Here is a 27,137-nt window from a genome sequence, read left to right on the forward strand (position 1 = left end):
AAATGTCGCCATATTTTGGCTCATTGATGTGTTACGTAGACGATAATACACTTTAAAAGAGGGGGAGCTCGATTACACCCACACTCCGGGGATTTATTATGATGTCTCTGCTCCAGTGTAAGATATTGAATAAGGACAAGGCGAGAAATGGGTTTATACTTGTGAAAAATTGCTCTTAGCGGCTATGCTCAACAAGAAATGAGGCGGCTCACAACGGGTAGCTTTAAGGTTTTTTTTTTTTCTTTAAAAAAAGCGATTATACCTTTCTCACATGCAGGAAAGTTCTTGTTGTCGTCCAAGGAGGAGAATCTGCACTATAATGGGGGAGGTGTAGCTGTTCAACATTCAAATGATGTTGTGTGTCACATTTGACTGGATTATTCTGGCCTGAGCAATACCCAGCTGTCAGGACTGCCAGAATATGAAGCAGCGCGAGAATCACAATCAGATTTTATCATCAAGTGTTTGTGTGTGCGCCTTACTCCAATGCGTCTTTGTGCGGTTCAGTGAATACACCACTGAATTGAGTTATTAAGAGTCTTTTTCATGTGTGCCCTCTTTCAGGTGACGCACGTGCATGTCTGTGTGGTGGGGAATTTTATTTATGTGAGCTCGTGTCAGTGTGTTTCTGGTCTTTGTGTACATTTTCTTAGTGTCTGACAGACCATGAGTCAGTGCAGGATGTGGAAAGGAGAAAAAAAAGAACAGCATAAATGTCATGATGAAAACAAATCACAGACATATTGCCAGGTAAAGTAAAGAAACAAAGCTTAACACATCAAATTTCTCATCATTTCTTTTCATCAGCTCAGCATCTAGATCATCATCAGCTCTGGCTCCATCTAAACGCCGCACCTTGAAGATGGTTATAAACAGACTGTTTACACTTTTCAGTATGCCTTCCACAATAATCAGCTTAAAGCCGGTGATGTGGCAGTGCTGCTAACGTACAGTAGATTTGAAAACTTATGTGAGGATTGCATTCAAGGAATGAAATGACAAGATGTTACATTCTGAGCAAATTAACACAGATGTTGCGGGGGGAGGGTTGTACCCACACATCTGACATCTATACGTATATAAACATATGCATGCACACACACATACAGAAACTGAAGGCTCACTTTGTCTGTCGGGGAAGAAGGAAGAAGATCAGCAGTGCAGCACTAGCGCCATCTGTTGGGACAAGAGAGGAAGACCATATTATCTCCCAGATGAGTTCGTGATGAATGATAGAGGGGAGGAAGCGGGATATTTTATGGATGTGATCAGTCACTCCAGGGGCCTGTACAGTGATCATGTACACAGTCCTTCCTGTTTAGTACTGTTGAGCAAAGGCTGTGTGTTTTTCTTGTCTTTTTTCAGGTAAGACTACACCTATTTTTTTCCATTTAGCCACTGAGTCACATTGTTTCACACTGTATCGCTATAGAACTTAAAATTCAAGGTTAAATTATGAAGGTTAAAAAAAATCCAAAAATTGTTTCTTTTTGTTAACACATAGGGTTTAAAAAAGATCGTTAGCAGTATCACTTAAGAAGGCACTTGAACTTGGCATTGGATTTTATTTTCAACCATCGGTTGCCATATTGAGGTAAATGAAAGGCTTTAGATGGTACTCCTTATTTCTTAAGTGTTTTCCTTTATCATATTTCAGCACCTGTCAGCTTTAGTGGAGGGAGGCAAGTGTCTGTCTGTGCTGCTTGCATTTGATCTGCGAGTTTAAAGCGCCGCTGAAGAGATGATCAAGGTCAGACATTTTATTGCGTTACAGTTGCAAGAGAACCCCTTTTACACAGATCTAATGTGAAGGCCAAGAATTTTCATGCACTTTTTTCTATAGCTGATGATCTCACATCGAGGTTTTCATAACCGCAGTGCATGGTGGTAGCTCATTTGAACGCTCCCTGTATTAAAGAGTTTCTTTATTTTAGGGGTTTCTGCACATCTATTGATATATTTAATCGATCTTTTTATGAAAATGTATAACCAGGACTATTTCATGGTACACAACTGTAATTTTTTAAGGCACATTTCTATAATAGTATATATATTTATACTGCTATTGTACTGAAAATTGCAGTAAATGCATTTAAGCAGTTGCACTCATGGATACACCTCATCCGTGTTCTCACAACTGAAAATAATGGTGATGTCTGTATATGTTTATTAAAGGACAACAGCCTAGCTTTAGTGTACAACCCTAGAGTAATTTCTTTACACACACACACACACAAGGAGACACGTGCACGCACAAGACACCTTAAAATAGACAAATAACAGAATTAGCTTGTAGGGAGGAGTGAATTTCTAATTAAAGGGTGCAGGTGTAAAAACTAGGCTGCACATCTGTTTACACAAATTACAAATGTTTACTCAATGCAAATCAGATAGGGTTTGTGTACCCAGCACTGTCTTCTCCACTAATTATTATTCTAGAGTGAAGAGCTAAATGTGTTGTGCTTTTTGCAAGGAAAAAAAGTACAGCCTGTAATTCACGGGAATAATGTGTACACAGATGTATAAAACAAGATTTACATTTGCATTTTGCAGAGTATCTTGTCTGCCCTCTAGTGCATCCAACGTTTGAAGATTTAATTGCAGAATGTGAAAGAAAGCAAAGTTTGTTGTGTTTTTACTGAAGTCATGGACAAAGAGAAAGCACAAATGAGGTGCACTCAATTTAAGAGTAAGCTGTGAGATATTATTCTGCTGCAAGGATTTTCTTTCTCTCTCTTTTTGTACTTAGTGTGATTAGCTTTGGCATTTTTGTCAGTTTTCTGAAAACTCTTTTCACCTTGGCGGCTTTATCAATGTGTGTCTCTTTAGAAAGAAGTTATAAATAAGGATCTGTGACGACATCGCCTCCCTGCAGGTTTCAATACAGCTGGTTGACACATTTACATACGCTTTAATTATCGGCTGCGAATGAAGTATTAACAGCACATTAGAAATAGCTGAATATAGAAGCGTGTGCGCTTCTTTCGGCAGTGTTGAGCAAAGACCTTTATGCTCCGAATTAGAATAGATTAGTTCTCTTAACTCATCGTTAATGAGTTATGCTGGTGCACTTAAAAGTGGACGCTGTCATCCCCAAAGCTTTGTGTTGAACAGTACACACAAAAGAAGCCCTCTGTATTATCTCCTGACTTGAGGCAGACAGACGTGCTGCTATCCTACAAGGCTTGCGGTTTTAGAGGATTGTGTACTGAAAACCGCAAGACAGCTGGCGTTTCAAAATGTTATTCTAATATCTCCCAACAGCTGAGAGTGGCAAGGGACTGTTTGTTCTCGTCAATGGCCACTGGATGACAGAGCCACTTTGTGGGCCATACGCAGCATAATTAGGCCCTTCTCTTAAGGCGGGATGGAGGGCCACGGGAAGGTAAATAACTGAAAGACAGACACGTGAAGTCTGTACTGGTTCAAATGGAGTCCGATTACATTTTTTTTCTTGATTAGATGAAAAAAATAGAGAGACTAATATTTGTGTTCATGGGTTTTCTACAGCTCTGCATGCATGTTCTACAAACTGAGTGACATGCAGCCAGTAGATGGCATAACACAATCATGACAACAGCCACATGCACAAGTGTTTGATTCAGATCCTACAGACAATGCTCCTAAAGACGTTTGCCCATGCAGTTCAAACTGCAACTAAAGGCGTGTTTCTTTTATAGAAATTCCTCAGGCAAGAAATGTTGTTATGTTTTTGAAAAATCTAAAACATGAAGCTAAACTGCAGTTCTTATATTACATAAGGGTGGACAGTAGAAAAGCAGCTACTGTTATGTGGTAAACTTCCAGATGCATATGAATATTATGATATAATACAATGCACTGATGCATCCGATACAATACTGGTGTCAGTGTTCCAGGTGAAGGCATTAACTGATTAATCTTCAAACACTCAAGAAATCTTTTACCCTCATATTCAGAGTATATTTTTTTTACAAAAAATGATTTACCTTTATCTAAAACAGGGCTGTCAAACATAAGGAGCGGGACCAGAATCAGCCCAGCTAAGAGTCAAATCCGGCCCACCGGAAAGTGTAAAAGAGAAAGTTTTTACATAGTTCCACAGTTAAAACAAACAAACAAAACCCTAAAGAAAACAAACAAGCAAAAAAGGACATTTTCTGTGAATTACCAGAAGCTTTGTTCTATAATTACACAACAATCTGAGCAATAACCTACCAGGACTTTTTCTGTAATTTTGCACATTTATTTCTTAAACTTTAAGCCCAAAGAGTTGTGCTGACACATTTCCTTCAGTTACTACAGCAACATTTCTTTATCATGTATAGAAACTAAGAAATACTGTTGAAATTAGATATTTTTTTAAAATTAGGACATCTCAATTATATGTGTAATTAAACTTCTTTTCACCGACGGGGAGGGCAGTTTCACTGGTCCGGCCAATGATGTAAAAGGAATTTGACATCCCTGAACACTTAATTTAAACTGAGTTTTCTTCTACTTTACACTTACAGAGATTACAGAGCAACTTTTTAAAAAGTGTCCCGTTAAGCTTGACACCGGATATTCTGCTGAATAAATATTTTAACCAACAGAAAATCCAAGGAAAACACATCAGTGGTGTGTCGTGTTTCCATTTACCACCTTTACAACAATCGCTACTGCACTCTCTTTACTTCCAAACAAGCTTTTAAATGTTTTTTTATCTCCAGTCAGACAAAGTCACAACCACTGGATTGCATTTGACACATCTAATTGTTTTCGCTTGGCAGTTTGATGTTTGACAAGAAAACACAATGACCCGACCAAAGAGCTGGCACACAGTGTACCACGGTCCCCACAGCATTTGGCGACGCTATCATGCCCAACCCTCCCCTTGTTGATCAGAGGCAAACTTGCCGACGCCACCGTGTCGCATTCTGGGGATAGCTGCGCATAGGGCCGCTGTGATGTGCCACCTGGCCCCTGGCTCCATTGGTCAGGAACTCTCCCTGACCTCTCCATTAAAACTCGTTTGCCACCGAGCGCCGCGTTGGGGGAGAGTCTCTGAGGGCCACTTGCGTGCATTCTCCCCGTGATGAGGACAGACCCGAGGGAGATTGCCAACACCTATTGGGGAAGCTTCGCCTGCCTCTTCCTCTCAGTAGGCTCATAAGCTGCCTGGCCCCAAGAACCATGCAGTTACAGATCAAAGATTGTCCATTTGGTAGGCAGCCAAGAGAGCACTCTGTGCCTCCTTGCCCCATTACTAATAACCATAAGCTCTTAAACAGCAGGGTGTCTGATAGAAGAAAAGCCAAAAAGATTTTGAAAGGAGTAATTGTTAAACCTTATACAGAACTGCTGAATGTTACATTTAGGATTATTGTTACTTCTTAGTTTGTTCTGCACGCAAAAACAGATTTGAGTGTAATAACTGAAATTTGTTTCAATGTTAATCCACTTTTTTATTTGTAGAAGAAGAAGGGCTGAAGTTGATGTGATTAAACTAGCAACTGTACTTACATGTGCAATGTATTTTCCATGACTGCCTTTAAATGAGTTATTATCCCTGAGAAAATTCCCCTATCTGTCTCCTCCCTCATTAAGAAAAAAAAAAGATTCCCAAGTATTGTGCCGAGTTTGTTAGTGCAGAACAGGTGTTTGGTTTGTTTTCACATTCGGTCACCTTGCCAAAGCCTCTACTAGTCCTAGACACAGCATTTACACCCATAACAACATGTGCTCTTAGACCTCACATGCAGTCTACACCATGTTTTTTTTTTTGAGTAGTCCTCTGCAAAATGATAATATTTGGCCAAAGAGCAGAGAGTAGATGCTAGAAAGCCCACGGCACTTGGTACGATTTGCTGGAAAGACACTGTCTCCACCTGTTGGAGGTCAGAGGCTAATGCCTTAAGGTCAAAGGTTGATTCGACAAGGCTGCTTTGGAACTCGTGCTTTCTCTGCATGTAACAGTTCACATACTTAGTGCTGAATGTTTGAGTCAACAGTGGAGGCCAATCAATGAGAAGCATTGAACTGGAGAGTGTGTGGGAAGCTGAATATACTGTCTAAGCAGTCAAGCTTAACATTTATAAACTTCGGGTATTGTTCTGCGATATTCTAAATGCCATTACTGACAAATACACGTTACTGTTATCACAGTTTGCACCACCCTTCTGGCCCTGTTATCCTTGAGCTTAGCTTGAGTGGCAGTTGTGGCCAAGACGATTTGATATATGGCTGCATAACTGATAAATGGAAAACACTGGAGCAAAAACAACTGTTATGTGGCTTTTGGGCTCCCAGAGTACTGCACAATGTTGAAATGAGCAATGTAATGAGCAGATAAGTAGGCCATCATACATTACATCTCCAAATACCATGGACTTGTAAGGCTCTTTTTAATGGTACCAGGGATGTGGGCCACTTTTAGCCACATTTAACCCCCAGGGTTGTACACCTCAGAGGATTCAGAGGTATGGCCCCGGGCCTAATTAGCCTGAAAAACAATAGCTCCCTGATCACCATTCCTTTGTGCTCCCCTGCATTGTGCAGAGGATCTGATTACAAACTTGCGATAAACAAGGAGCTAAATTAGATGTGCAGTTGTTGCCATTGTCCCCAATTTGTGATACCCAACCTACCCCCGCATCCTTTGTACTCTCAGTATGTATGAGCCAAAGCAGACAAGCCTGAAAGAGTGACCGGTCCCTGATGGAGTATAAATGTATAGTAACTGACAAGAAGGGAGAGCTGATACAGTTGCTCTGCCCTCTGCGGTCACCTTCTTCTGGCAAGGCCTAAGGTAATTAAGACCATGAATGCAGTCCAAGTAGTGGGCTGCTTAAGACAGAATATTAATGTAGCTTTGATGGATGGAGTCAAAAGTGATTCCTTGCAGCAGAGCGTGGGTTGCGAGCCAGCTGGTCTTGGGTCAGAGAACTGGATGGTGGGCAGATGCTTAAAGGCCCTCTTAGCCTCTGCTGATGGAGCACAATTGATTAATGCCCCCCAATTAGGGAAACATTAAAAGCCACGTTTTCCAAAGCACAATTCAGTGTCACATAATGCATGTGGGGCATTTTGTGTATTCCCAGTCCAATAGAGGACAGAGCAGCTCAGTTTGCATGGAATCCACACTTGGCAAATTTCCACTACTTTAACTGCCTGGTATGTGGAGCGTTGATTCTTAATGGTTGAGCTTTTAGGAGTGGCTGTGTAGCTGCCGTTTACATATAAAGACATCCATATCAAAAGAGATTCGGTGCATTAATGGGAATCTGTGTTCAACACAATTTCTGATATTGTTTGTTTAAAGCATGTAACGTACTTAAAACTACAAGTCCAGGATCTCAACTGATCCCACAGACAGCTGCTGTCACGTGTGGCTTAGCACTTTTTAACGCTGTCTTCTGTTGAGCTGAATTGTAGACTTTTAATTTGCATCAGTATTTTTAGGCCTTCTGATTTTCATCTACAGCTTTAAAAATAACACATTGTGATGATTTTGGCAACCCATAAAAACGAGGTATAAAGCATTAGCGGTGGATCTTCCTCATTTTTGACTGTTGAAATATAAGACTGTAAAACTGTCAGGCTCGGGCTTGAGTCAGCTTGATGTTTTATAGCTCCTAAAGCATTTTAAAATAAAAATGGTAGCATTAGTCATCCCTCATCAGTGTCACGCAACATGCGCAGCGCTGGCGAACTGCTAGCCTTGCTTCCAGTAGAATCGAAGGGACCCCTTGCCATTAGTCAAATGCATTTTTGAGCTTTGTGTGATTGGGTTGAATGCGACCTGCTGTATTGCAGCTAAAGCTTTATTTCTTTTTTTTCTTTGCAGTCTACATACCTGCGCACTGATTCCTGTACGTGATCCACAGCCTCCCAGAGGACATGCAATGAGCCAGGGAATGTGTCCTTGTTACTCACCAAGCAAAGTCTTTTATGGTCTTGTAACAGGAAGCCCCGAGCTGAGACATCTACCGCTCTGGCTGTCAGAAAATCCCCAGACTTTCTCCAAGGGAAGGGGCAGCAAGGGGGAAAAGGGCAGAATTAAAACGAAGGGGCGCGGCGTCAAAATATGTATCAAGAGCTGCATCACAGCGCTGCGGTTGCAGTTAAAGAGCAGATCGTTTTTGCCATATTTTCTAATTTCGAATTATTCTTTCCAACAGCTTAAAACAATTATACCAGAACGAACCTTCTGATTCAGTCTGACTCATCTCTCATCTGAGTTAACCGGTGAGAAATGCCATACATGTCGAGCCATCCTCGACAACAAGTAATGGAAAAATTGATTTAAAAAAAATATATTCCTATTGGTGATATTTTTATAGAATGACAGTGTAATTGATCATGTCCCTGAGGCTCTATGTTGCCTAAGCTCTATATGTGTCTTAAGACGAGACAGGGTCAAGGCCGGGGACAACTGCAAGGCGCTTGTTAAGTGTCGGAGGCTCGTGCCGCTGGGACCCTTGAGCCATTCCTGGCATCCTGCTTGAGTAGGCCCCCTGCAGCACTCCTGGAGGGGGGGTCCTGTCCCATGCTGTCCCGCTCATCTATTGGCACAGCCGTATTATGTCTAGGCTTCTCTGCGCTCTGAGCTCAACGGGCCCTTGATTGTATAGAAACCAAAAATAAACAAATCAACAAAACAAAAGGGGAAAGGCAGACAAAGAGAGCAGGCAGCATGGGACGGACAGGCTTTTCCATCTGTTTGGAGCTGTCAGCCTTTGGCCTTTGGAATGATTCCACTCGCCACCGCTTACCCACACACGTTGCGAACGAGAACTTTGAGTCAAAAAGACCAGCGCGCTGTCTCATTATTGCGACGATAGAAAATACACGAGGCAGCGAAGCGTGCATCACATCACAGCCCGTCTGTTGTGATGACTGAAATATGACGTACCAGTCATGTGGCTTTTTCAGCAAGCCAACTCTTAAAATAAAAACAAACACCGAATCGTTGACGTAGAATCTAATAGGGGTTTTCTGGGTAAGGTGTTATGAATTAGACGGTTCCATTGTTTCACAGTTGTCTTATTTAACTTCAATAGACTTTTATAAAAGCTTGTCTGTTCAAGCATCATGACATTACTCATCTGCTAGGAAGATCAATGACAAGCTTCACCCCATTCACAAACCTTAAAATAAAAATGCCGTCTCCTGGCACGTTGAATCGAATGATAAATGCGATTACTGATACGACAGTGTTTAATGTAAACACAGCTCAATGTTTCATCTCTGTTTTGATGTTTCCTCTTAGTTTCTATCCTTTATCTCCGTTAATAAAACGATTCTATCCCGCGAGATTCATTTAAATGTTTTGACGGGATCGAGGGATCTGTTACTGCACTGTTATGACTGTAGCCATGGAAAGAGAGGGAAGGTTCAGACCAATCTCAATGAATTGGTTGTAGCTCAGGGTACTAGAATTCATCCAAAGAAAACGTTTCACGAGTTTTATGCCCCTCATTATGCAGAAATAATTGCTTGAGGAAATAAAATAGATTTAGATTTACCACTCAAAGTTTTTTCTGAGGTCAGTTTTTTTTGTTCTTTTTTTAAATATACCAGGAGGTCAGAGGTGGTCAGGATTAAGACTTTAGTTATAAGAACCATCCTTTATGTGGTTTCAGCTCAAGCACTTGCGGCACAAAGTTTGCCTCTTTAATCTCCTGCTGACGGATGACTTGACATTCAATATTCCATTAAAAAAGCTTTGTTGAACACGACCCAGCACTACGGGCAAACCGAGGATAACGTATTTCTGCCATTTGCGCATTAACAACGACATTATTCAAAAGTTTTAAAATTAAGTGATGGTAAAAGATCGTTAAAAACAAAACAAACTCTTTCATCAAGCTTTGCTATGGATTCGACTAATTAAACTGCACGATTTCTACAGCTCGACACAAAAATGTCATGGAAGATTTATTGCTTGTTAACAGAGCCATAAACTTGGATATGGAACACCAGTTTTTAAAACACCCAAACCTTCCTTACAGTGACAAAAAGCCTCAATAAAACCAGGGACTCAGCTGCCGTACACACTATGGAATCTTTAATAAAGGGTTATCATGCTCAGTGTTTGTTACCAATGCAGCACACCTGGTAAAAACTCCTCCTACTCATGTTAGCACGCCTGCCATATCTGGACACCTGCTGCTGCTCTTGTTTTGGAGTGACTCAAGTGCATTACATCAATAAAGTGCATGATGAATTAATGAGAAAAGGAAAGGATGCCATCCCGGTTGCTGACACATTAACATCTGGCTGTAGATTTGAAGAATTACCAGAGCATGAGAGCACTGTATATTGTACTTCTGATGATTGTTATCAGTGCAAATGACGCGTGTAATCACGGATATAGACAAGTGATTCCTTTTCCCTCATTTTTTTATTATGTTGTTTACAATCTATACGGACAGCTGTTGCAGTTGGAGCTGCTGAGCGATGAGGCTATGTGCCGTGCAACGTTGCCCTCATTTGCCATGGCTTTCTTCATGCCTAAGACCTTTTTATTGGTTGTGACCAACCTAACTACGAATTAACAAGGTTTTGAAATGGGGGGGAGGGAGTGCTAATAAAGCTCCTTAAGGCAGGAATCAACTTTGACTGTCTCAATGAATTAGGGTCTGACATTTTAAGCACTGTGTGGTATAGGCTGCAAATTGCACAGATTCCTCCTTCATCACACAAGGGCTAACAAGCTCATAACCACTTTGTGGCCAGGGCAGGAGGGTAGGCAGGTGAGGCTATATTAGTTGACTGGGTAAGCCATGCGTCCCCACAGGTGTACAGTTAAGCCTCAGGGGTCCATTTGTGAAGATTTTGGACAAAAAAAATAATATAACTGCCTTGAGCTGCTTCCCTTAGTGCTCATAAGGAGAAGTAAGCATTCTATGCTGTGTTGCGTTTGAGTGTACACTGTGATGTGAGTGTGAGGTGGGCTAAATGAGTCTGTTTTTTAGTGCAAAGTCATAATATGACACATAAACCCTCATCAGACATGTTAAGACTCCAGCAGGCCAATGTCACCAGTGATGCTTGCATTGATCCATTACAAGTGCCCAAAACAAATGTATCTATTAAAAAAAATACAAACTCAGCCATCACAACGGCAAGAAACAATGCCAGCGCCACATCCCTTTCAATGCACTCAACTGATGGGTAACTGGAGTCGCCTTGTGAGGAGCCCCGTGCAGCGTTATCAGGGGTGGGAAGGGGGTGTGAACAGCGGCAGAGATGCCTCTGAGGTCAAGCCTTTAATAATGATTACAAACTGGAGCTGGCTGCTGGAGCGACAGGCTGCAGCTGTGGGCCGGCCAGCCTTTGAAGTGCCCCCCGCCTGTTGCAGGGTCCCAGCCCCCCTCGCATGAGGAGACGCTGGAACTATGTGGCTGCCTGTGGGAAAGAATGTCATGCGACGCCAGGGTGACGGAGCGCAGGATGGCTGAAGGGTGGACGGCTCGACTGGTCCTGCTGGTGGGCTTGTGGGTTGAACGCTGGGGACCACTAAGGATGGCATGGTGGCTGTATATGCTGCATACGCTGTTGTTAGGTTACCCCAGCCACACACAGGCACACAGGATCAGGGTAGGAGGGACCCAGAAAATAGTGAACACACTCATGCTCATAGAGACACACACACTGTTGTAACCTTTTTTTTCAACATAAATTTTATAGTTGGAAAAGTATTTTAACTTCACAAAGTCAATCCCTTCTGTGTTACTTTCATTAAAATCTATGCTTACCCTTCTTTCAGACTTGCAGACGAACACAGTTTTAGGCAATCCAAGCTGCGCTGTGAGCATGCGTGAACGTAAAACTGACATTCACATGTCAACCAAACTAGAGTACTCACATTTGTTCTTGACAAACTGGTTGCACACAAGAGGATAAAGCTCAAGCTGCATTTTTTTTTATAGCAACAGTAAAAGGCCCTTTGTTCAGGTAGGAGCAGTGCATAATAAACACCTTTACATTTCACCCAGCAACGTTTGGAACATGCACTTCATCCAACATAATTTATAGCATACTGCAAGGACCAAATAAAAAAAAGAAAACCCTTTTACCTTTGTTACAAGATGCCTCGAACTTGAATTTCAGAGGAACGATTTATGGCTGATTTCCTTAATTACTACCTGCCCAGTAATTTTACGAGTGACTTATTATGCAGACATCGACATATCAGGTCAACGCATGAAATTATTACTTACCTTGCAAACAGAGCAGTGACAGTAAGGACTGCAATGATTTGCTGCGGTGAAGTTGCCAGAGGGGAACGATGCAGTTATTTATTATTTTTCAAGCCAGTGTTGCATTTTAGAGTTGCTCATCACATAACAAAAGTGTGCGCGTACACTGAGCATCAAAGTCTGCCAAACAGGGACTTCAATTCACATTTCTGAACATAAGATTTAACATAAAGCTCACAAAAAGAAAAAAGTCATTACAAAAGTGATTAGAATATGTTTCCATTTCTTGACCACATCAATTTAGTGGAACTTTTTTTTGTATTTGAACAGTTACACACTTGGGGAGAGCTTTCATGAACATCAGACATGACATCATCAAAGATACATTGAGATAGAACGGAGAGATTTCTTTTTTCTTTAGAAAAATGGGGAACATGAAGAAGAGCAGCTCAGAGAGCAACACAGTCATGACATCACCCATTCCATAACAATGATCCATTGTGGTGTATAGGCTTCTGCTCTCTGGCAATTGCTGACCATAAGTTTTATTTGGCATTTTATAGCTGTTAGATCACAGCAGCTCAGTGCCATGCTCAAAGGTGGCCACTTGCTGACAGTCCACAGAGAGAGCCGAGGGGGGTGGAGGGTTCATGGGGGTATCCGCTCCTGGCAAACGCTTTTGAGAAAAAGTGAGAGTGTGAGAAGAGGAGGGGATGAGAGAAAAAGCGAGTGAGGAAAAAAAAAAGTCATGGGTTTCAGTTCGTCCCTCTGATGCAGAGCCGGCCTTTCATCTCCCCAGCGAGGATTTCCGTCCTATTTCCCCTCAACGGACATGTAATTGCTAAATGACAGTGAAGCAAAATGGCTTAATATGCTGCAAATCCTCTCTTCACTGTAACAGGAAAAAGAAGAACTTTAATTTAAAAGCAGGACACTAATGCTGCCGCGCATGCCATGCTTATTTGAAATAGAACTTTGGCTTTTGAGGTCAATGAGCCTTTCAAACTGATTCATGTAAGAGGATGTCGCAGCTTTGTCCACGAATATCCACCTGTGAATACCTTTTGTTTCGCGATTGTTAAAAGGCCTCTCAATTAAACTTCATTGTGTGTTGGCACGTAATTAGTGTAACTTGCTAATCACCGCAAAGGCATTGGTTTTATTATTATATTTAAGCCATACAGAAAACTGCAGTCAAATGTCCGGGGTGCTGTGAACGTTACTTCATTTTAGAGACCTTAAATATTTTTTTCAAGTGAAGCACACGTGCAGGCAGGGGCAATTTCGACTGTGTCTGTTGTTGTTGGAGGTCTCTCCGAGATTTGCATGTAAAAGCGACCAGTTGGGTCCTCTGGAGGAAAGCTGTAAAGCCTCTCCATCACCAGGAACAACACGCCAAAGTAATTCTTTTAATGTAGCCAAGAAAATTTCAAACATCAGCAAAGATGTACGATAGAGCTTTTTGAATCTTTTCTGTCGTTCTGTCCACACATAAGCTGTCAAAAGTCTGTTCAGAATTTTTTTTCCTCTAAATCGTACATGACTCATAATTTTAACATCCAACTCTGATCTATTGAAGCCCATTACTTCAGCATAATTGAAACGTAAACATACTTCAATGCAGATTAAAAAGGCTAAGTTAGTGCTGCTACAGCACTATGTCCCCCTGTTCAGATATTTTTAATACCCTGCTACACCACCCCCAAAACCAACTTTTTACGACCTGCTTCATAAATGAAACCATTCTCCGCAAATGTGCCTATGTCCTCTCCTGTGACCAGTAATAGCCCACAGGCTGATTGAGTGTGCCATAATGTAATTTGGACATTAGACTGGGTTAGCTGCATATGTATTGGCAGACCCTTTGGTCTCTGCGCTCAATTTGACCATGGGACTTAAGGATAATGTTTCCCTCCACCGCCATTAATTTCAATAGCTTTAAATACTGACGAGGCTCTGACCAAGAAGTCATATTGGGCTACCTGGCACCTCTAGCCATTGACATTAAATTCTATTTATTATTCAGTCTTTTATGCAGCCTTTTTAAAGGTTTCCTTGGTAACATTGACTGTTTGGTAACATACTGACTAGAACTGTCTTTGAATCACCACTATTCATAGGGACAGGTGTTGACAGAGTTTGGGTGGTTAGCAGCTATGCTAGTTGCATGGTCACACGAGTTTTAACGAGTTAGGTCATTGAAAAATGGGAAGCAGGATGAGCAGGAGCAACCAAATACCAGCACTGTGCATCGTGTTTCTTGAGAAGAGATTGCCTAACATCTAACATTCTGTGGAAAAAAATGTTCAATTCAATTTTATTTTCAGCTTAATTAATTTTTCCCCAGATGCCAGTATGTACTAAGTGAAGAGGTAAGGACTTTGCCCGTCTCAGTACTTCAATATTTCCTGTATCTGCTCTCACATTTAACCGTTGCCACCGTCTTGATTGAGCATATTGTGTTGTGACAAGCTGTTTCTGATAAAGTGATAAACATTTCACACAACAAAAAACAATTTAACTGTTTCATATCTTCGATGCTTTATCTCTTACATCATTGAACTTGTAAAATTTCCTCTTGTGATTGCACCCTGCAATCAGCATTCCTAGTTGCTGTATAAACAGTTCCATTTCAGATGTTTGGCTCATTTGATTGGTACTGTGCAATTCAGATTTGGAGTAGCCCTGCTTTACTAACCGCCTTTCATGACAACCGGATGCATTATCTGGGCATCATAACACCATAATTAAATTACTAAGGACAAAAACAGAAGGTGGAAGTTGTTTCACACCCATAATGCCCACCTTGCATCTTTTCATTTTCTCCAGGTCTGCATGCCACAGCAATCAGATTTGTCATTTAGCGTTTATGGAGAATGCGTGGTTCAGACAAAGGTGTATAATTTGTGAGGCGTGTGTTGATTTATTGCTTTGAGGATGGATGGATTGATTGAATAGAGTGCTGGTTGGCCTTTTGAATGGGATTATTGACAGTAATGAGTAATGTTTTTGCAATGTTTTTGTTTTCCTTGTTCCTTTCAGTTGTTTCAGTTATGCAGTGGGACTATGGCGACAAGGACAGCAGGTCTTAAACATACTAAACAGGTTACTGTTTGAGACTGTGAACATTTAGGAACAGTCAAGAGTGAAACTGGGACCTGGCACCGGGAGACATGGGAGGAAAAGTCAGACAGAAAGCATTCTAATGGGTTGACAGCTACGGGCTTCATCGGCCTTTTGAAGAAAAATAGGAGAAGAAGTCAGTGATTGTTATAGTTCACCTGCTGCAAACTCAAAAAAAAAAAAAAAAAAATACAATGCATCTCTCTAACTCCTGCAGCTTGCTGAACTACTTAACCTACTATTACATCATCCCAACTGGATGTATGCCAGACAATACTTGGCCACCAGCCAAGCTACGTTTTTTCTTCCATTCTCTCTTTTTTTTCGAGCACCACACACGGGATGAAAACAGCACTTTCAGTTTTTCTTAAATACTTTGTGCTTTTCAACTCCCGGCGTGAACGGCGCTTTGCCACCAGTTGCTGACAGCTGTTCTGTCCTCCTGGTAAGGTTGGCAGGTTTTCTTTTATTTATGCCACTGCTCACCTCTTGTACGCCACTTGAGAGACAGATGGACATGTGTAACAACAGATTCTCCTGGATGGTAAATTGTGCGTTTCTCCAAGTAATCCCTGCAGGAGAATGCATGCTGAAAGATTGCCTCCTCCTTATCAGTCAATGGGCATTAAGTCTATCAACAGCTAAGGCCTGCAGGAATTTTTTTTTTTTTTAAGTTAAAGTCGTTCTTCATTTTATTTTTTTCATTAACCCTCTTCCCCAAGGCAGGTGCCCTTAAATCTCTGTCTGATGACCTGAACCAGCACTCCTAAGACAGAAGGACTGAGAGAAATAAACCTGCGTAAGAAACTATGAAATACTAAGAATTCCAGTGTTTTACTTAGTTTCGCATGCTGAAAGGCATCTTTGAAGGACTTTTGACTCCACTGCTGCTTTTGACTTTCAGCTGCAAATATGGCTAAAAAAAACAAAACAGATAATGCAAAGCATATCTGTAAAGTGCAATAGATTCTTTCTGAACCTTCTTACTACAGCGAAAACATATATTGATAGTACAGTATTAATGATAGTTCATATAGCTCTGAATTAGGCACTTTGCTAAGTATGACATGGTAACATCTAGCAAACTGCAAAAAATAATATTCAGAAGTCCTCGTTTGCAAATATTACTAAAGTTATGTTACTAGTTAGTAACTAAGTTAGTTAGTAACTAAAGTTAGTAACTAAAATTAGCTACTTTCTCATTATTCCATAAAGTCACCTGAAACGAATTGTCTCATAGTTACCAGTTGATGACATAAAACTCTAGGCTACAGTCACACACACACCAACCCAAATCCCTATGCTAATGAGGACACACAAGGCCGAATTGGCTAGCTTTTTGTTAGCATGCTGTCTATGAAGCTTGCAACAAGCCTTAGTTATGTTAGGAGTAAAATGCAGTTGTTTATGTGTTAGATACAGTTTGCACTTTAACATTGTGTTCATATACTTTTGTGCAATAAAAATATAAGTAATGTCCATATCTCCGCTGCAGACTGCATCAGCATTTTCCTTCCCATCTGTGTTTTTTTCTCTCTACCTGCCCGATGTGCAAATAACTGAAGAACCTTTGTAATGATACAGTTACAACTGTAATATTGTTACTGTACAGTAATTCTTTATATCACTGTGTTACTTATACGATGTAGTGTGATTACAGTGATGCATTACTTTGTAATGTTTTACACCTAACACTGCACACAAGTGTGCTCCCCTGGAAAAAATGCAATAGCATATAAAGTAAAAGTACTCATAATGTAGCAGAATGACATTTAGCTGTCAAATGATTGTGACATCACAGAATTAATTTGGTTCTGTGATCAGTCTAGTATTGGAACAAAGACATATTCAAAGGAATTAGTCTCAAGAATGTAAGTGGAAAAGTTTTCTTCTGCCTGATCCAGTAAGGGACTGGAAATTCTACAACTGGACCTTTTCCATTAATATAAAAAATATATAATAAATTTTTACAGCGATACTTAATAACATGTGTTTATTTAATCACTGTTATGCTTTTATTTTATCTGGCATTTGCCAGATAAATGCCAGATAATCACTTTTATTCATTCTAACAACTATTATAAATTATTCAGTGTATTGTATTGTAAAGCAGTGTGATGATAAATGTCACTGCTGACTGCTGCATCTAACTGTTTGCATAGTTAGATGCCTAAGTACAAATTTGTCCTCAATGGATCATTGAAATACATTTTAACTCTATCTACACTGGTGTCAGAGAGTTCTAGTTATTCTCAACTATGCATATCTGTGCAAAGCAAATACTATCTGTTGTTTAGACAGGACTCCAATTTTTTTTTCCCAACCCCACGTAGTTCATATTTGTAAGTTTTCTTAACTTGTCAAGAAAAACAATGCCTGATGGCTGCAAGTGGAAATAATTGTCATGCTTGATTTATTAGGAATAACTCCTAAATTCCCATCACTCTTCCTGTCTTAAAAAGAAATGAGTGATGTGTATTAACAGGGAAGGATGGGATCCTGTGAATGCACTGGGAAAATTGGCATCACAGTAAGAGTGAAAAATAACACTGAGCAGTGGAAAAAGACACAGTATACCTCTCTTGTAAAATAAAGACAACCTCTAATTCACCTGGTGAGAAAAGCATGTCCAGTCCTGAGTGTCAATGCCAATGCGGTGATCTCACCAGTCTGATCGAGCTTGTGGAAAACAGTTTATACTTGATAATAGGTGCCATAAGATGTTCCGTCCAAAATGGAGATAATCTTTATTGATTCGAGATCAATTAAAAGGAGGGAGTGATTACTGTAACTGTAAAGGAAGGAGAAAACAAGGGCAGCAGGAGTTCTTCCGTGCTAATATTTTGTAGGTGTCGTGAGGCAAAGCTCTGCCGTAAGCACAGAGAGGTTGATTTATAAACTGCTGCTCACACCCAGCATGATGTGTTGACAGCCATGTCAAAATGTCAAGCTTCGCACAGATGCACAAACCCTGTGTTTTGTCAACCAGTCGTATACTTGTTATTTAATTTATAGACATGCAATGCCTCAGAGGCAAGGCTGAAGCTGCAAAAGCAGGCTGCAAGGAGCTTACAGACAGACTTTGACAAGGGGTTTTATGCATGGGTCGCATGACATTTTGCACGTACCACCCCAGCTGGGGATGACGGATGCTCCTGCTCATGTAGAAAAAAAAATATATATGTGTATATCACAATTACACTCAGGACAGGTGTATCCATCCTATTGATTACATCACTTTTACATTTTTTATGGTTTGTGCTGCTTAAGGAATTCGTCCCAGGTCCTCAGACACGTTTCTTTCTGTAAATGTATGGGGGAGTCACCTGGAGGCCAAACAGTAATCCCACATTGCAATTCTTACATTTATTTTCGCATCATTTTCAGTTTTAATATTTGCATCAGTACACCCAAATCTAATTTAGTTTTGTTTTTGAGTAAAATATGCATGATTGTAGTCAATACACTGTGTATTTGTGTGTTTAGTAACTTCTGATCAAATATGATATAACTTAAGAACACAGTAGAAAATCTGCACCTGAACTTACCGTGTTCAGCAGAGCAGTTGCATGTGCTACAGACACTTCAAGGACGCTGCAGAGCAGCTCAGCCAGCAGCGGAGAAGCGAAAGCTCCATTTGAAGGACACACCTGGGCCTTTAGGAAAGACTTGTCAACGATTTTCAAGTAGAGCCATGAAATCTCAAGGGACACTCTCTCGTCTGAATGGCTTTATTAGTGCCTCTGCAGTCATTCCGTCTTCTCTTAAATGGAGCAACACTTAGAAGTGCGATGAAGTAACTCGGGGCCCATTAGCTCACTTCGCAGCACGGCACCATGCTGCTGGTGCCGAGTGATATTGCCAGCAGCTGGGTTAACAACATCCAGCTCACATGAGGTTAGGAGTGATATGGAAAGAAAAGCAAGCAGCACACTTCCTTTTCTTGGTTTCTGAACACAGAGAAATTAAAGTGTGGCTTGTAACAGGTTAATTGAATTGATAAACAAACATGTATTCATGTCTGGGCTTGACTTTTTCTTTAACGTTTCCTGCACACCAGCTTTGATAAAAAAAAATCTTTTTGCTTCCCAGCCTATAAATAGCACACATTATCAGTGAGCATACTTTTGTGACCCACGCTTTAGCTTGTAATCTGAGAAGTTTTATCTGTAAAAGGGGAGATTCAAGATCAGAAAACAAAGTTGTTGTTTTTATTTTACAGCTGAAGATGACCGAGTTGAATATTTGGATATTAATAGTTAGAAGTATAGGCGTCTTTTACTGACATTATATAAGTGGTGGTTAATAAAGCATCTGTGTTTCAATGCAAAGAGGTGTGTGTGGTCACTCTGTCACGATCCGTACGTACCATATGTAAAAAAGAAAAAAAACAGCCACTAAGCCTCCTTGAGGCCTTAACCATCTCCTCATGCACATTTCACAGCTTAACATGTCAAGAGGAGAAACACATTATGAGATCTTGCAGCCTCTGTGGGTATAAATTAAGCTTGTGACACGGGTGTGTGCAAGTATGTTTAAGAGTGCCCTGTTCATTTGAGGAATGTCCCCAGTCCATCCGGTCGAGCGGAACTCTTCAGCGAAACTGGAGAACAAGTATCACTTAAGTTGAGCAGAGATACCGAGAGGTTAAGAGCAGATACCTACACGTCGCATGCTTTTCATTTTACCCGTTCAGCTCTTCTGTCATCTTCTGGCGCAACTTAAGCGAAAAGAAAATTACATGCTGCAAGATAAGAGCTGATGACTTGCGCAAAGTTCATGCGTTCCGCTGCGAGGCTGTTCTCAAATTTAAAAAGGATATCATGTAGTTGTTTGAAGGGGTCAAATGAAATTGTTAACCTCCCACGTGCCGACGTGAAATGGTTTTGCTTTTAAACGACCCAGAATGGGCTAAGTGAGCAATAATTAAGATTTATGATTAAAATATGACAGGCTAATTTCAAGCTGCCACATTTCTTGAAGAAAGATTATTGCTGGAAAATAACTGCATGGAGTGGATGACTATATTTAGAAGCAAAACTCATCCCTTAATTGCACAGACACATCATAAACTGCACAGCGCATCTTTTCCACTGATAAACTATTAAAAGTTTACACCCTTAAGCCAGCATGGGGGAATTGATTAAGGACTCTTTTCTATAAATCACATTTTAAAAATATCAAATTAATGAAACTTATCATTAAGGAAAAATTGAAGAAATAATTATGCACTCTCATTCATTAGAGGAAATGATAACAAAGACTGATGGATATCAAGAAAAGGAGAACAAGGGTGAGAAAGAAACAGGAAGAAATACTCAGCTAGGCCTTCCTTGAAACTGGCTCACTGCTTCAGTGACTGGGCCCTTGTCCCTTCAGGCTGATTTACACCCAACCACCTTTTGACTATGCTCTGTTTGTTTGCCAGTTCCTTAGCAACTGCTGGTTGTTTTCAGTATGTACTATTACCTGTCCTGTTTGTCTTTTGACAAGCAAGGTGGAATGTTTCATTTTATTTATTGCCCAATATCATTGTTGTATGTGGGGACAGCACGCCTGGTTACATCTTGGGGAAGAAAAAGCTTTTGTCTGTCTGCACTCGGACCATTTCTTGCAGACAGTTTTAAAACACCCTTCCTAAACACTACATGTATTACAAGTGCACTTCTATTTAAGTAGTTGTTTGATTTGGGGTAATTGCAGTATTTCAGTTAACATATACCTTGTAATTTCGTGTTTTTATAAGCTTTAACACTCAAATAACTGTGTCATATGCTTTTACTTCCTTATCAAAACAGCGTAAAAAACACAGCTACGCTCTGATTGACAGGCTGTGGGGCTCGCTGATTCAGCCGCAGTGCTTTTGTGCTAAACCATTACGTGCTTGCACAACTCATCTTGGCATGAGTTAACCGTTGTCCATGTAAATACTTCGTAAAGTTTTTGCTAGGGGTAGGTGCGGTCATTCTACGGTTGTGAAATCTACATTGTGGAGAAGGAAGAAAGCATAAGGGTGTGTTCAGTGGCTTTACTTTTTGATCCTTTAATGCTGTTATTGTCTTGTTATTTAATCACTAAATCTAATTTTTTATTCCAGCCATTAATTATCCTCTCTTCACCAAGTTCTCAGTCAGTGAGCACAACGTGAGTCCACTGTCTGCTTTTAAGCGCTGATGTCATTGATAGCCCACCGGCAAGTTGTTGAAAACAAGTTAAAATGAAACTGAAAAGATATTGAAGACTACTTGTGTTCTTAAAAAGTTAAAGATTCTTGAAACACAGTTTTGATTATGCAGAGGCCTGTACAAATAAGCTACCCATGCAACACACAATGAGACACAACACAATGAGACGTATAATTTAAATGTAGACAGTCGGTGAGATAATGATTTGATTCTTTTAAGTTTACAAAGAAATTAACCGTCTCTAATTTTGATGGTAGCTTAATTGTAACAGAGAGAGAGAGACAGAACACTAACCAAAAACACAGAAAAAAACACATTACGTAATAGTTAGTAAAATAGTAAAATTGATTTGCATTTAATTGAATGAAATAAGTGTTTGATCCTCTACAAACAAGTCAGAATTTTGGCTGCGTATCCATATGGCGCACAGATTACAGTCAGTCAGTCTATTACAGAAACTCTTCCAAAGCGGAGCTGTCTACATAGCCACTTTCTTCCATTCCAACATCTCCGTCAACATGGGCATGACTAAAGAGCGTCAAAGAACATCAGGAACGAGATTGTAGACCTGCATGAGGCTGAAATGAGCTACAGGACCATCACCAAGAAGCTTTGATGGGAAGGTTACAACTCTTGAGGAGATTATTTTGAAATAGAGAAAATATAAAAGGACCATTAATTGCCCTCGGTCTGGAGCTGAATGCAAGATCTTGGCTCGTGCGATGAGGTTGATCATGAGAAAGATGTTGGATCCCAAAATTACATGGGAGGAACTTGTTAGTGATTTGAAGACAGTTCGGACCACAGTCAACAAGAACACCAGTGCTAACACACCAAACCGTAATGGATTTGGAGCGGTATCTGCAAATTCCCCCTCCACGAGAAGGCACATGTGTAGGCCTGTTTTCAGTTTGCCTTGAAAATCTGAATGATTCAGAGAAAGCTTGAGAGAAAGCGCTGTGGTCGGAGGAAACCAACATTGAGCTCTTTGGCATCGACTCAACTCGCTGTGTTTGGAGATTTAGAGATGCAGAACATAACCCAAAGAACACCATCCCCACAGTCAAGCAAGGAGGCTGTTTTTTCGATAAGGGTACCCGAGGACTTGAGGAGCCAGTGCACGGGACTGTATTCTTAATTGCCCCTTGGGGATACATTAAGTCTTTCTGATTCTGATATACCATAAAATCTTGAACTAGAACCTCCTTCCCTCTGCCAGAACACTGAAGATGGGTCTTCCAGCAAGAAAATGGCGCAGAACATACCACCAAGACAACAAACAAACATTCAAATCCTAAACTTTTTTTTAATGTGTTTTTTTCTGGAGTTTTTGTTAACATTCTGTCTATGTCGGTTAATTCTGTTCATCTGGACATAGTGTTTTCAGTGGGAGAAACGTTTCATCACTCATCCAAGTGACTTCAGTCTTCGGCTGACTGCAGGTTTCCCCAACCTTATAAACAGTACATTGCACAATGACTGAAACTACCACCACTGAATGAACAATGGGCTGTGAGGTCAGTTCTTGATCATTAATGCAAATTTTCTCCCACTGAAAACGCTACAACCAGATGAACAGAATCAACCTTTTGGGATTTACTTACCCGGATGATTGAGCATGCATCAAGACATTCTGTCCCTCTCCATTAAAATGAAACTGCCATGAAAAATTAGAGACTGGGGATCAAATAATTTTTCCCCTGCTCTACATGACCCTTCTCTTCTTCTTCTCTTTCACCTGCCTGATAGCTCCCTCTTGAGCATGCTTTGTCCAGTATATCCACTATCCCTCCTTTGTACATTTCTTAACCACCCCAGCCTTTCTTCTCTTAAATTCTCTTTGAAACGCTTGACCCGAGTCGTCCCTCTTATATACTAATTTCTTATCTTGTCTATCCTGGTTACTCCCAGTGAAAATCCTAGCGTCTTCAACTTTGCCACCTTCAGCTCTATATCTATATTTATACAATGCCATCTGTGTGTGTGTACATGGAGTGGATGTTGCCCATGGTCTGATCATGGCTAATTAAAATGACAATTAAGGGTCATATTGGAAAGAGATCACATAGAACATAGAAAAGTAATGTGTGAGGTAAACATCTAATAAACTTAAATATAAATAAACTCTTTTCCTGAAGTTTTTCAATTTTTGATTTAAAAGGGACACGTTTTTAAAGGCCTTGACTGGCAGGCCAACGTCTATGGTCATGTGGTGCTTGGTGGGTGGTACAAGATCAACTAATTCACGTACACCGTAACATGCAATTTTTCTTTATTCCCCAAAGATGCACGCATTTATAGGGCTTTGCGTGTTGCACCTGCAAGTCGGCAGCACTTTTAAGAGAGGTAGTTAATCGTGAGCGCTTGCCACCGCCTCCCTTCCATTACAGCAGCATTAGCAGTCGTTATCCATGTAAATAACTCCTATTTTTATTAACTTTTCTTGACACCATTTTCTTGAAATTGCCTTTTTTATGGTCCTCTTTTTCAAGATAATTGCATTCAAGTGAATTACTGCACATACAGCTGGTTGTAAAGTGCTTGCAGGGACAATAAAGAACCTCTTGGGCCATGCACACATTCACATACTCTTGGAGGCATCTTTTGCCAGGGAATGAAGTAATGTTATAAAATTCAAAACACGTTTCGCACAGCGTATTAAAGTACAATTGCTCCTTTGGAGAGGAAATATAAAAGGTTAAAGCAACACAGAATTTTATTATATGAATAATAAATTGAGGTTTTCTTGCTTTAAAATGTCCACAATATTTCCAATAAATGGGACCTAAACTGTCCCTTTCCATATGGCTGTTGGGCAACAGGTGCGGCCCAGTGTCTCCACTGATGGATATGATAGCTGCTCACTGGCTGGGATTCTTAGAGGCGGCATAATCCAGGCCTAATCTCCCTATAATTCAGGGAGTATTGGGTTCTTCAGATGAGCAAGTGGAAACCTTTGCCTGTGTGTGAGAGCTGAATGTCTAAACTGAGCTTAAATGAAAACCTGGCACAAGTTTTCTTTTTTCTTTCATGTCTTTATGGGGTTTTTTTTTTTTAATCTGTTTTAGTCATGTTCGCTCAAAAGCCACATGTGGGACTTTAGGTGTCAACTGCTGCTGTGTTGTTGCTACTTGTCGGTGCTGTTTTTCTTTGTCCTTCCTCCTTCTTTTTCATGGTTGAGTGAGTTACATGTTTTAATAGTTACAGCCAATGCTCATATGTAAATATGTACTGATAAAAATGTCAGCGTCAGTGATATAACTGAAGAATAAAAACTCCATGGAAAACATTTGATGGAAATGTTGTTTTAATCTAATTACAACAGTAACAAAACTTTTTTCTTGTAGCAATTTTCGAAACAAGTAAACATAGTTAAAGAAAAGTAAATAAAAACATGGCATAAAACAGAAAGAGAGAGAAAATATCGCTGCAGGTAAAATTATACATACATATATATATATATATAAGCCTCTTGATGCTTTATATTGCAAGGTAAAAACTCTACAGTAACACAAAGATAGCACAGAAACCCTAACAATCATATGACCCCCTGTGATGGACCGAGCAATGAAGGAAACTTAGGCACAGGTTAAAGTCCAAAAAACTTATTTTTTTATTTAACCCAAAAACCATAATTGGTTAAATCATGCAAAAAGAATCAAAATCTTGGGCCCATAAAAGAGGTCAAAATAACAGAACTCTACTCAAAGTTGACAACACTACTGATAACTCAAACAAACTGACCTAACTTAACGAGACAAAGTGGAAACTTAAATAGTGGCTGATCAGCCCATAAAAACACCAGAAGGGGTAAAACACACAAAACCTAACTAAACCTAACATAATGAACTCCAATTCCCCCCCATGGTCCCGAGTTATGGAATGAACCAATTTGCAGTCTTCCATCAAAGCTCGCTCCGCCCCTTTTCCACCTCTTGGCTCCTCAATCAAGGGACTGGAGCAGCTGCAACTATGGTAACTCAGAAAACAAAAGATTAATCATACATAACAGTGTAAACTAAAATGTGCGCACTTATTTTAGAATGCAGTGTTATGTGGATATGTGAATTAACTCTAAACCAAAACCAGTTATTTATTGTCCTGTAAATTAATTCCTATATTTAAAGAAAGACAAATGTGAATGCAATGTTACTTATAAGCAGTGTTGGGACTAACGCGTTATTAAGTAACGCGTTACAGTAACTACGTTATTATTGTGGTAACGAGCACGGTAACTAGTTATTATGCCAAAACCAGGAACGCGTTACTCGTTACTGGGATTTAGATAGGCTCGTTACTCGTTACTTCGTGTGGTGGATATCGCGGAGCTTCCACAGATTCAATAACATTAGCAAGTGGTGGAAGCCAGCAGGTGGATGAAGGAAAAGGGAGGCAAGAGGAGAGACCGAGCGGCCGCCGGTCCGCGTGTCAGGTGAACTGAACTTCAGGTAAGAAGTTATGACCTGCAGTCTATCTGAGTCAGATATAAACCAAGTTTAGGTGGAGTTTATTTTCGGTATGCTGACATTTTCGTACTGCGTGCTAGCTAGCATGACGGAGTTTCTATACAGCTGGGTGGGTGCTATGTTACTGATGTTGAACTTTATTTTGTTCATACAGTTAATTATTAGAGTTGCCAACCGTCCCCTAAAAAACAGAATCGTCTCGTATTCAGAGAAAATATTTCGCGTTTCGTACTGAGGTGAAAAGGAACACAGTTTGTCCCAGACTTCAGCTACAATGAAAAAGACACAAAGCTGAAGCTGCACAGCTGCCTCTTCTTCTCTCATTCTCTCCTCTCCTGTTTCTACTTCAATCACGAAACTGATCAATGATCAGCTGATCGGCTTTTCTCTCTTGTTTATTTATCGCCCACTTTGCGCCAGAAAGAGGAAACCAGCGGATGTCGCATTAAACAACAGCAGCACGTTTAAGCTTGATCAGCTGTTGTTAGAATTTATTTAATATTAATTTCTAGTATCAGCTGATGTTTGCTGGAGCCACAGCTGTAAAGCTGCTGGTCATGGTATCGGTTTGGTTATCTGGTGAGAGGGAAACATGAAGATGAAACCAGGAGATGTCCTTACTGAATCATCAGAGCTGAACAGGTGATGGAGAAACAGGTTTACCTTTTAGGTGACATGGATGAGTTGAAGGGAAGTTATGAACTGTTTCTGAGAGACAAATAACACCAGGATCCTTTTCTAAGTAGCTGACAGCTGGTAACTGTGCAGGGGCGGATCTAGCAAAGTGTTGCCAGGGGGCCAGGTAGGGCATTAACAGGGAAAGGGGGGCACAAAGAAATACTTTTCTTTATTATTCTCATTTAAAATGTCTCGCTTTAAAAAAATAATTTTTTGTCTTACAACAAACAATTGATAGATTGATACATATATACCATCAGAACAGTGTACATCACTGTCACAACAGTGTTTATTTTCATTCAAAGGCTTTATGATTTTTCCTATAATGGTGGGCGGGTCTCTAGTCAAAATGCCGGGACGATTTTTTTTGTCCCAGTCCAGCTCTGTATGCAGCTCATCTGCAGTCTGGTGTTACCTACATCTTCCTATTCAGAAGGCAGAATTTCCAAGTTCTGAGTACAATCAAAAGCACCACGACTGCAGTTTTTGTGTTGGATGTAAAAAGCAGGCTAGAATCA

General features: G+C 40.4%; 1 long non-coding RNA gene across 1 annotated transcript; it reads left to right on the forward strand.

Annotated features, from left to right (window-relative positions):
- Positions 1 to 1,227: 1,227 nt before the first annotated feature.
- On the forward strand, positions 1,228 to 7,876 carry LOC120432917. Its single transcript, XR_005608193.1, has 3 exons — positions 1,228 to 1,365; positions 1,658 to 1,750; positions 7,808 to 7,876. It is a non-coding gene; the product is annotated as an uncharacterized LOC120432917 (long non-coding RNA).
- The last annotated feature ends 19,261 nt before the right edge of the window (positions 7,877 to 27,137 follow it).

The sequence above is a fragment of the Oreochromis aureus genome, linkage group 14 (genome assembly GCF_013358895.1).
Source record: "Oreochromis aureus strain Israel breed Guangdong linkage group 14, ZZ_aureus, whole genome shotgun sequence".
Classification (NCBI taxonomy): domain Eukaryota; kingdom Metazoa; phylum Chordata; class Actinopteri; order Cichliformes; family Cichlidae; genus Oreochromis; species Oreochromis aureus.